The sequence below is a fragment of the Callospermophilus lateralis genome, chromosome 19 (genome assembly GCF_048772815.1).
Source record: "Callospermophilus lateralis isolate mCalLat2 chromosome 19, mCalLat2.hap1, whole genome shotgun sequence".
Classification (NCBI taxonomy): Eukaryota; Metazoa; Chordata; class Mammalia; order Rodentia; family Sciuridae; genus Callospermophilus; species Callospermophilus lateralis.
The window spans coordinates 6,791,816-6,802,449 of NC_135323.1; positions in this window are offsets into that span (position 1 = coordinate 6,791,816).

Sequence of the window (10,634 nt, forward strand, 5' to 3'; positions counted from 1 at the left end):
TAAGCAATTTCTCTCCCACTTCGAGGATTGCCCTCAGCAATCCCCATCCCCTTTTATTTCTTTCTTGAGACAGGGTGTCCCTGAATCACCCAGGCTGGCCATGAGCTTGTGACCATCCTGCCTCAGGCTCCCTAGTAGATGGGATGGCAGGCCTGGGTCATGGGTATTTTATCGGAGCTCCTTCTTTTCCAGATCCTGGTCCCCAGTCTCTTTGGCATTTTCTGTGTCAATTCCTGTGCTGCGAGAGATTAGCAAATATGTGTTTCTTATTGTGGTAAAACATACATAACATAAAATCCGCAGTCTGCCCATTTCAAAGTGCGATTCGATGGCAGGGAGACTGAGGCTGAGCACGCGCCTACCCATCTGGCCTGCACTTCTCCAAGTCCCAGCCCTGCACTCGGCATGTGGTCACCCCAGTACTGCATCTCACGTTGTGCACAGTGGGGTTTTTCGATTTTATTCGTTGTAGCCATCCATGTTCTCCCTGTGACTCTGTCCCACTCCAGGGCCTGCTCGCCTTACCCTCTACAGAGTTCAGTATTCAGCTGTGTTTGCTCCTGGTTTTCTTCTTTAGGGTTCTGATCAACTTTATGGATGTATATTATGTATATTTTACCACGATAAGAACATATTTGCTGCTGGGCGCTGTGGCGCACACCTGTAATCCCAGTGGCTTGAGAGCCTGAGGCAGGAGGATCAAGAGTTTAAAGCCAGCCTCAGCAAATTAGCAAGGTGCTAAGCAATTAACTCAGTGAGACCCTGCCTCTAAATAAAATACGCCTCAGGGCTGGGGATGTGGCTCAGTGGTTGAGTGCCCCTGAGTTCAATCCCTGGTACTCCCCGCCCCCCCCCCCCGCCCCCCAAAATTTGGAAAGTCAGCCAGGGCTGATGGTGTACATCTATGATACCAGAGGCTCAGGAGAGGAGGCAGGAGGATCACAAGTTCAAGGCCAGCTACACACACACACACACACACACACACACATACACACACACACATATACATATGCGCCTATATATACAAAGTCCCATCACCCCAAACAGTTTTCCCTGGTGTTCATTCTCCCCCACCCTCATACCTTCATTCTAGACCACATCTGCTTCTGGTCATCACCATCTGGTTTTGCCTTCTCTGAAGTTTTAAATAAATGAGATCATCTGGAATGCACCTTTATGTCTGGCTTCCTTTGTTCTGCATGGTTTTTGAGATTCTTCTATGTTGTTTGCAGTGCAGTAGTTTATTTTTTTTTACATACAACTTTGTTTATTTATTCGTTCGCCAGGTGATGAACACTTGGGCTGCTGGAAGCTTTTGTCATAAAGCTTTTATGACATGCAGATGCACATGAGCCTTTGGGTAGACACAGGGTTCCTTCCTTCTGGACAAATATCCAGGAGTGGAGCTGGTGGCTGAACGCTGAGCGTGCATTTGTAACAGACTGTCAAACATCTGTCCCAGGAGGTTGTGCATGTGGCATCCCCTCCAGCAGCGTGAGGCTGCTCCACTTGCTCTGCTCCTGGTTGACAGTTGGTATTAGGCATCCCCCTGGTAACCAGCAACGTGGGCTTCTTTCCCTGTGTGCTGTCTACCATGCCTTCCTCTGTGAAGTATGCGCCCCAGTCTTTGCCTAGCTACTTGACATTTTCATGGCAAGCTCCTCCTTCCTCTGGCCACCATCTTGGTGTATCAGGTGAAGAGGGGTCTGATAGGCACACGCAATGTTCACACGCAATGTCTCACTTCCAGGCTCTGCCTACCTCTACCAGGGCTCACCCACTGACCTCAGGAAAGAGGGTCTGGCTAGAGACAGATTGTGCTGCAGAAGATGAGTTTTCTCTGAGAGATCTTCATTTTTTGACAAAGCTAGAACTAACCCTACCACCTTGAACTCAATCGCATAAGGCTCCTTCAATGTGGGGCTAAAAACATTTCAAAAGCTGGCAAAATGGGGGCTGGGGTTGTGGCTCAGTGGTAGAGCACTTGCTTAGCACTTGCTTAGCATGTGGGGGGCCCTGGGTTCAATCCTTAGCACCACATAAGAATAAATGAACAAAATAAAGGTATTTGTCCATCTACAACTAAAAAAAAAAAAATTTTTTTAAAGCTGGCAAAAGGGCTGGGGATGTGGCTCAAGTGATAGCGCACTTGCCTGGCATGCATGCAGCCTGGGTTTGATCCTCAGCACCACATACAAGCAATGATGTTGTGTCGGCCAAAAACTAAAAATAAATATTAAAATTCATTCTTAAAAAAAATAAAAAATTGGCAAAATAAGAGAAGAAATTGTGGTAGGGAACAGGAGAAGCAATTAAAATTGAAATAGAAACTTCTTTGAAATGTCATTTTGAAATATCATTTTTTAAATCACAAAAGTCATATATAGCTCACATCTGTGATCCCAGAGACTTGAGAGGCTGAGGCAGGAGAATTGAAAGCTCAAGACCAGCCTCAGCAAGTTAGTGAGGCCCTAAGCAACGTACCAAGACTCTGTCTCAAAATAAAAAATAAAAATAAAAATAAAAAGGACTGGGGGTATAGATGAGGGGTAGAGCACCCCTGAGTTCAATCCCTAATATAATAAAAGCCCCATTACCCATAGATACTCACTGTTGACATCTTTTTTTTTTAAGAGAGAGTGAGAGAGGAGAGAGAGAGAGAATTTTTAATATTTTTATTTTTTAGTTATCGGCAGATACAACATCTTTGTTTGTATGTGGTGCTGAGGATTGAACCCGGGCCGCACGCATACCAGGCTGCCAGGCGAGCGCGCTACCGCTTGAGCCACATCCCCAGCCCCAACTGTTGACATCTTGATATATCTACACCTAGTGTTTAAAATGCATTTTAGACATGTGAGAGGGTCTCAGGGGTAACTAGTGCCTCCAGCCATCGAAAGTGGCTTTGGGAGAGAATTGCTCTGAGGACAAGAGGAAAAGTCAACAAAGAAAATTGTCCAGAGTAACTTGAAAGATACAAGAGAGGGCAAAAAAACCAGACCTTGGTGTTTCTAGAGGGTCAAGTGTGAGTCTGTAGAGGTACCCACTTTCTCCACAGAAAGGGCTTAACTGGGCTTCTCCAGACATCTTTACCATGGCTGATTTTAGGACGGTCAGCAAGAGTCTCTGCAAAAGAGTTCAATGTGGATAAACTTCCTATTTTCATGTTGCCCTGTCTTACTTGGACACTGGCCGGGAAGAAATCAGCACTCCAGGAGCTGGACACCCCCTTACTAGTTTCTCACAAACTACCCAGTACAGTAGTTTGTAGAATTGTGCAAACAAGGCCTCTGGCCTTGAGCTGGGCTTCACAGAGATGTCTACATTTCTAAGGTAAGAGAAGTTATCAATTGGGCTCCATGGTAACAGCTGGCAGGAGGAGGAAAGAGGGGAGAAGAAGCTCTTCCCTTCTCAGGTGCTATCCTTGAAGGGTTAACTTGCCCAGAACAGTGAAAGAAAAAAGCTGCTTTTATGTGAACTTCTGTAGATTGGGAACCTCTGCAGACTGGGAACTTCTGAGCCCCTCCCCTTACATGCTGGGTATAAAACTCTGAAAATCCCTGAACTCGGGGTTCAGGGGATTAATTGATTACAGCAAAAGCTGTGCCCTCTGAACCTGGCTGCAGCCAAATAAAACTGTTTCCTGTTACCTTTGGTGCCCTGCCTCCTCTGTCTCTACAACAAGGCTAAGGACTGAGAGGGCTGGGATGGTGAGGAGGTTTAGACAACAGTGAGAAATTATGTGATGAAAGGGAGGGCTTCCCAAGTACTGCCCCCCATTCAGAAGTCAATTTCTGCTCAAGTGTTTTGGGTATTTGTGGGGAGTCTCCTGTGATTTGGATCACTTTCCTGGAATGAAGAAATAAATGGATGGGTGGATGGATGGATGGATGGATGGATGTGTAGATGGATGGAAGGATAGAAGGATGGATGGAAGAACACCCTATCACTCACCATGTACCAATTTTGTACCAGAAATTATGGAAGGTGCTTGCACAAGTGTTTGTAATTTGATCATCCAAACACTCTATTAATTTCTAATTCTTACAGATGTGGAATCCAAGGCTCAGAGAGTTGAAGTAACTTACCTGGTGAGTTATGGGACTTAAACTCAAATTCTATGGACCTTCTGCCACCTCTTGTTCGGATGTCAGCCCTGCCCCACCGCTGGGGGGATGTCCTCTCCTGAGAGTGCATACATTGCAAGGGTCCACCTATTTCAGCACCCACAGAGCCTGGGGCAACTCAGGCCCATCCACACACCGTGCCATGGGCAGAGCCCACTTGTCCCTGTGAATTCCTTCTCACCAACTCACTTCAAGTTCGGAGATGAGGTTGAAGCAGCCTGAGCCCTGTAGTCCCAGCTGAGGCTAGGACTGTCTATCCCATGCTTGGCTTCTCTGCTCCTGTTTTTCCTCCTGGCAAAACATCCCCGATGCTGGGGGAGGGGATGGAGGGACAGCCCCTGCCTCTGGACAGAAGTCATCCTGTAGACCTTCCAGAACATCTGAATAAACTGTAACCACTTCCTTATCCGTGTTCTTGCTCAACCCTGGAGGAGCATCTGGGTGTCAGCCATGAATTGTCTCCTCTTGCACAACAGTGAATCAGGCAGCTCCACCTTGACCTGTTCCCGAAAATATCACTCATCCTGGGGCCTGCAGGAGGCCACCCAGGGTGAACACACAGTGCAACCAGCGGGCATGTCCTTCAGAGGTACCCAGTGCCCACTCCTGTGCAAAGTAGGGGCTGGGGCCACTGGAGGCAGTGCTGACCCATGGCACCCAACCATCACACCTACACCCCTGACACCTGCACCAGGAGGACCCTCCTGGTCCATGGCAGTAGGGTGGGGGCAGGGAGCAGAGCTGCCAATCTTCTAATTCCTCCACAAACACCACCCATGGAGGGAGAGAAAAGTAAAACAAAGGGGGCCCTGTTTGTACAAGGTCAGACAAGACTCTTGCTCTCAGGATCCTTCCTGGAACCCACTGTTGGCAGAAGGGGAAGGCGTGGGGGCAGCCCCTGAAGCAGGCTGAGCTGTGTTTGTGCTGCCTTCTGCTGGGGAATGTGGGTGGGGTCTGAGGAACCCACACACTCAGAGACACACAGACACACAGAGGTGCACACACAGCCTGGACCGGCATCCTGAGGGGGCCCTGTAGCGCAGAAGCCCTGGTCTGTTGATCATTTGAAGAAGAGCCTTGTGGGGGGCAGGGGTACTGGTGTCTTGGAGACCTCCCAGGTGTCCCCAGCTCCTGAAAGGGAGGTTGCCAGCTGATATAACATGTTAAGCAGAAATACAGAAGAACAGAGCCGTCTCCACCCCCCCATCCACCACCCTCTCCTCACTGGCTTCTGGAAGGAGGCCATTACTGATATCGAAATCTTGGTCCTGTCCCCAGTGCCCCTCCAATAATGAGGCTTTGAAAAAAGAGGAAAATAAATTTTAGGGTTGGGGTTTAATTCATTGGTAGAACAATTGCCTAGTGTGTGTGAGGCCCTGGGTTTAATCCCCAGCATTGAAAAAAAATGGGGGGGGGGGTCAGAAAAAGAAATTTTATTGCTCTGCTAGCAAAGGAGAAACTCGGGTAACTCCTGTCCCAGAGGTTGGGATTCTCACTGCGACTTTTACAGAGGAGATACAGAGGTTCTATTCCAGCCTCGCCCTGCCGGAAGTTAAATTAATTTGTAATCTTGAGAGACCTCTCTTGAACCCACTGATGCCAGCCCTGAAGTCTGGACTCCTTCACACCTGTGGCCCATGAGCTGAAGGTCAGGTGACTGAACCCGAGATAGGAAGAAAGTTAATTTTTTTTTTTTTTTGAGAAAGTGGGAGAGAGAGAGAGTGGGGGAGGGAGAAAGAGAGAGAGAGAATTTTTTAATATTTATTTTTTAGTTCTCGGCAGACACAACATCTTTGTTTGTATGTGGTGCTGAGGATCGAACCCGGGCCGCATGCATGCCAGGCGAGCGCGCTACCGCTTGAGCCACATCCCCAGCCCCAAGAAAGTTAATCTTGTTTCTCTCATATAAGGGAGTGGGAGAGGGAGGAGAGGAAGAAAAAAAAAATGTCCTTTATTTTTTGGTAAAGGGGATTAAAACCCAGGGGTGCTTTACCACTGAGCTACATCCCCACCCCTTTATATTTTTTATTTTGAGACAGGGTCTTGTTAAGTTGCTCAGGGCCTCACTATATTGCTGAGGCTGGTCTTGAACTTGCAATCCTCCTGCCTCAGCCTCCTGAGCTGCTGGGATTACAGGCCTACACCACGATGCCTGGTGCCTGGCAATGTCAGTTTTAAAATAAGCCTCGGTGGCAAAGCAGCGGGGTTATGTGCAAAGCCTGAAGTGGACCCGTTACATTCTAAGGAGTGAAGAGACAAGAGAGCTTTAGCAAAACAGTGTGGGACGTTATTAGGCAAGACAGAATCTGAAAGGCTAGAAACCTTCACTCGGGACTCTGAGGCCTGGAAGGACTGGCAAGGCCCCTCTGGATGCAGCCCTTCCTGGGGGGCAGGCAGAGGGCATGAGGGCAGGGCCAGGTGGGGGGAAGAGGGGGCAGGAGAGCAAGAGCAGACTCCTCAGTAAAGGGAGCTCATAGGAAAGGAGCAAGTGTGTCTACAGCATCCCCTCTTCTCCCTAATAGAGGGGGATCAGAGTTTTTTCCTAGGCTTAACTAAGCAGCTATCCAGGGTGCCTGCCCCTTGGAAGGGCAGAGCTTCCAGCAGTGCCAAGTCCACTGCTCACCCATCATCCCCTCCCTCTGCCCTGGGAGGACAAACCCCACCCTGGGGGAGCGGAGGAATTCCAGGGTGGACGGTGGTACAAGAGGTAGAGGCTCAGCAGATGGTCACCCCGAGAAGCCGTTCCTCCCCACAGCCTCATGGCCCAACTGCCTTGTCCTACCAGGCACTGGGAGTTTGTTACACTGTGACAAGAGGATGCCAGTCCCCAAACGTGTCCTTCCCTACAAGAGCAGTTGGGCTCTAGAAAGGGCTATCTTGTCCCTTTCTAGAGCCCAGTTGAAGGCCTGACCCTGCAGTCACCAGCAGGGATGGGGAGCTGGCAGAGCAGGCCCTGTTTCTGGTGGCCATGGCAACCACACAGGATGCTGAGACCAAAAACTCTGTGAGCTTCAAGGGGACTGTAGGTTGGCTATGTCACCATGACTACATCATCATCCCACTTTCGGGTCACTCTTGAAGGGAAGCACACAGGACAAGACTGTCCTGAGCAAGCCAGGCTGGAGACACAGGAGGAATACAGAGGATGTGATGTGAGGCTCCACCCAGGGAGTCCAGCCTGGCCAGGTAGCGCCTCCTCCAGAGGGACCCAGGCCCTTGTCCAGTCCCTGTTTCTCGGCAGACGATGCTCCTAGGAGTCCCCCTCAGCTCAGGTCCATGGGACACTCTCTCCCTCTGCTGCAAGGTGACCCCGGAGTTGGGGGAGTGGCTTAGGATGACACTGCGGGTGTGGATTAAAATGGGGTGGCTGCCACAGGCAGGCTGAATATCACCTGCCTGTGTCCCAGCCACTCCACTTCAACATGTTTACCCAGGAACAAGCAGAGTATGTGTCCTCAGAAAACACACACAGAGGTCCTTTCGCAGCTTCATTCGTAATAGCCCCAAACTGGAACAACCCAAATGCCCACCATGGAGAGTGGGTGTGTGAATCGGGGCACTCCCACATGACAGAATATTACTGAGCAATAACAAGGAATCACTGACATACCCAACAGCCTGCTGGATCTCATGGGGAACAAGGTGGAGTGAAAGAAGCTAGGCACCAAGGACTACATACTGCATGGCTCCTCTTATATGAAACTATAGAAAAGACAGAGCAGATCAACAATTTCCTGGAAACTGGGAAGTGGGCTAGCAAATTGACTAGAAGGGGCACCAGGGAGATTTGGAGATAACTAAAATGCTCTGCACCTTCAAGTAATGTGGTCACAGGGATATAGAAATGAGTCAAGATGCACCAAGATGTACAATCAAAATAGGTACCATGTATTGCATGCAAATCGTACTTCAAGAAAGCCAATTTTAGTGGGGAAAAAGATCATTTTAAGGGCTGGGGCTATAGCTCAGTGGTAGAGTGTTTGCTTAGCATGCATGAGGCACTAGGTTCCATCCTCAGCACCACATAAAAATAAACAAATAATATAAATGCATTCTGTCCACCCACAACTACAAAATTTTTTTAAAAAGATCATTTTAAAATTACTGTTGAATTACTCTAAGTACTTTCTAAACACAGATTACGCATTTTCTTAGCTCTTCAATGAGTAGTAACAGTGTGCTTCTGACCCAATTCTACCCACACTTAAAAAAATATATTATTAGGGGCTGGGGATGTGGCTCAAGTGGTAGCTGGGCTCGCCTGGCATGCATGCACTCCGGGTTGGATCCTCAGCACCACATACAAACAAAGATGTTGTATCTGCCGAAAACTAAAAATAAATATTAAAAAATTCTCTCTCTCTCTCACTCTTTCTTTAAAAATATATATATATATATATAAAATTTTATACTTGTGGATGAACTTTTATTATTTTATTTATTTATTTCTATGTGGTGCTGAGAATCGAACCCAGTGCCTCCCCCATGCCAGGCAGGTCCAGCCTCTACCCACACTTTTTGTTTGGTATGTTTAGATTTTTGACCCCTATGTTGAGAAGTGCTACTGTGACCTAAACTGGAGGGAGACCAACGTGGCGCCAGGGGAACTGGCCCACCTCTCTCTTTTACTATTTTCAGTGCTGAACCCGAGGCCTCACACCTGCTGGGTAAGTGCTCTGCCACAGAGGCACACCCTTGGGGTGGGCGCTGCAGATGATAGTCCTCCTTTGGCCAACCTTATTTAAGGAGCAGGAGCTCATGGATTCTTGTTGGTCACTAAGGGAACAAACGCATCCAGGGCTGGGCCTCCATACCAGGAAGTGTCAACTCTGAAATGTTTTGCAATGTTTTACAAGGTATTCCTTCTTCCTGCTCCAAAACTCGCCCCCCCCCCCCCCCCCCCCCCCCCCCCCCCGCGCCTAGCCACTTCAGGAACAGGTGCAGAGAAGGCCCAGAGAATGTGGTCTCTGGGCTAGTCCCCAAGACTGCTGCACCGCCATGCATCATGCACTTGCTGCTTCACAAGGCCTCCACCCTTGACTGAGAGGCCGGCTGCCCCGATGAGCCAGTTCTTGCTTCTCATCTCCAAAGCCAGGGTCTACACTGGGCGGCAGATCTCTCAGGCCCACCTGCAAACCTCACATCAGCGCTGCAAGCCGGCTCTGCCTACAGGGGCGCTAGGGCAGGTTTGGGACTGCAGGGGAAGAAGAGAAAAGCTCCTTCCTGTGCATTTCCAAAGGCGTTCCCACAAACTTGGGCTGAGCGTCCAATGAACTTCCGGTGGGCTTCTGGTGCCCTTGCAGTGAGTTTCCGTGTACCATGATGTTCCCAGAGCACGTCACCCTAACAGCCTCGTTTCCCTCCCGTAGCAGCAGGTTTTCTCAACACTTCCGGAGGAAGTTTGATCCTGCCTCATCTCAGGTAGCAAGACCCCCCAGGCCCAAGCTCCCCAGCACCAACTGAGCAGCGCCTTCTCAGGCCTCTGAGCTTCTGCTCTACACAGGACCCTTGTGTGACTCTAAATTTTAACAATTCAAAGCTCTTCCCTTTGTTCCCTTAGCCTTCGGGTGACAGCTTCTTCCTGCAGTTTAAACTCCTTGTAGTTTAAAACCTTTTCCTTTCAGATACCCTGCAGAACTTTAGACCTAAATGATACTTCTTTTTATACAATTCTCATTGTTCAAATAATAATATGTGGCTACTGTGACATGACTGCACACTGCTGGACACACCTGGGTTTGAAGCCTGACCTTGTGTCCTCCCAGCTGATCCGCTTTGTTAGTAACCCCTATACTCTGAGCTGTAACCCCTCATCTGTGAAATGAATGGTCCCTCTCAGGAGCCAACTGGAAGAGGCCCCCACTGAACAGAGGACTTTGGGTATTGCTATGAGCAACAACTTCAAGTGATTGAAGTATATCAGATAAATATGAACTCATGAGCTCACAATGGAACAACAACTGGAAGATCTTATTTGTCATTTTTGGAGCATGTTAAGGAAATAACTTGTTATTTTAAGGATAATTAAATGGCAAGGAAATTTTTCTCTTTATAGAAGTGTTGTAGGGACAGACGGGGCAGGGCACCAAAGGTAACAGGAAACAGTTTTATTTGGCTGCAGCCAGGTTCAGAGGGCATAGCTTTTGCTGTAATCAATCAATCCCTTGAACCCCAAATTCAGGTAGTTTCAGAGTTTTATACCCTGCATGTAAGGGGAAGGGCTCAGAAGTTCACAGTCTGTAGAAGTTCACATAAAAGCAGCTTTTTCTTTCACTATTCTGGGCAAGTTAACCTTTCAAGGACAGCACCTGAGAAGGGGAGAGCTTCTTCTCCCCTTTCTTTCCTTCCCCTGCAGCTGTTACCGTGGAGCCCAATTGGTAACTTCTCTTAAAAATGTAGACATCTCTGTGAAGCCCAGCTCAAGGCCAGAGGCCTTGTTTGCACATTTCTACAAACTACTATACTGTATAGTTTGTGAGAAACTAGTAAGGGGGTGTCCAGCACCTG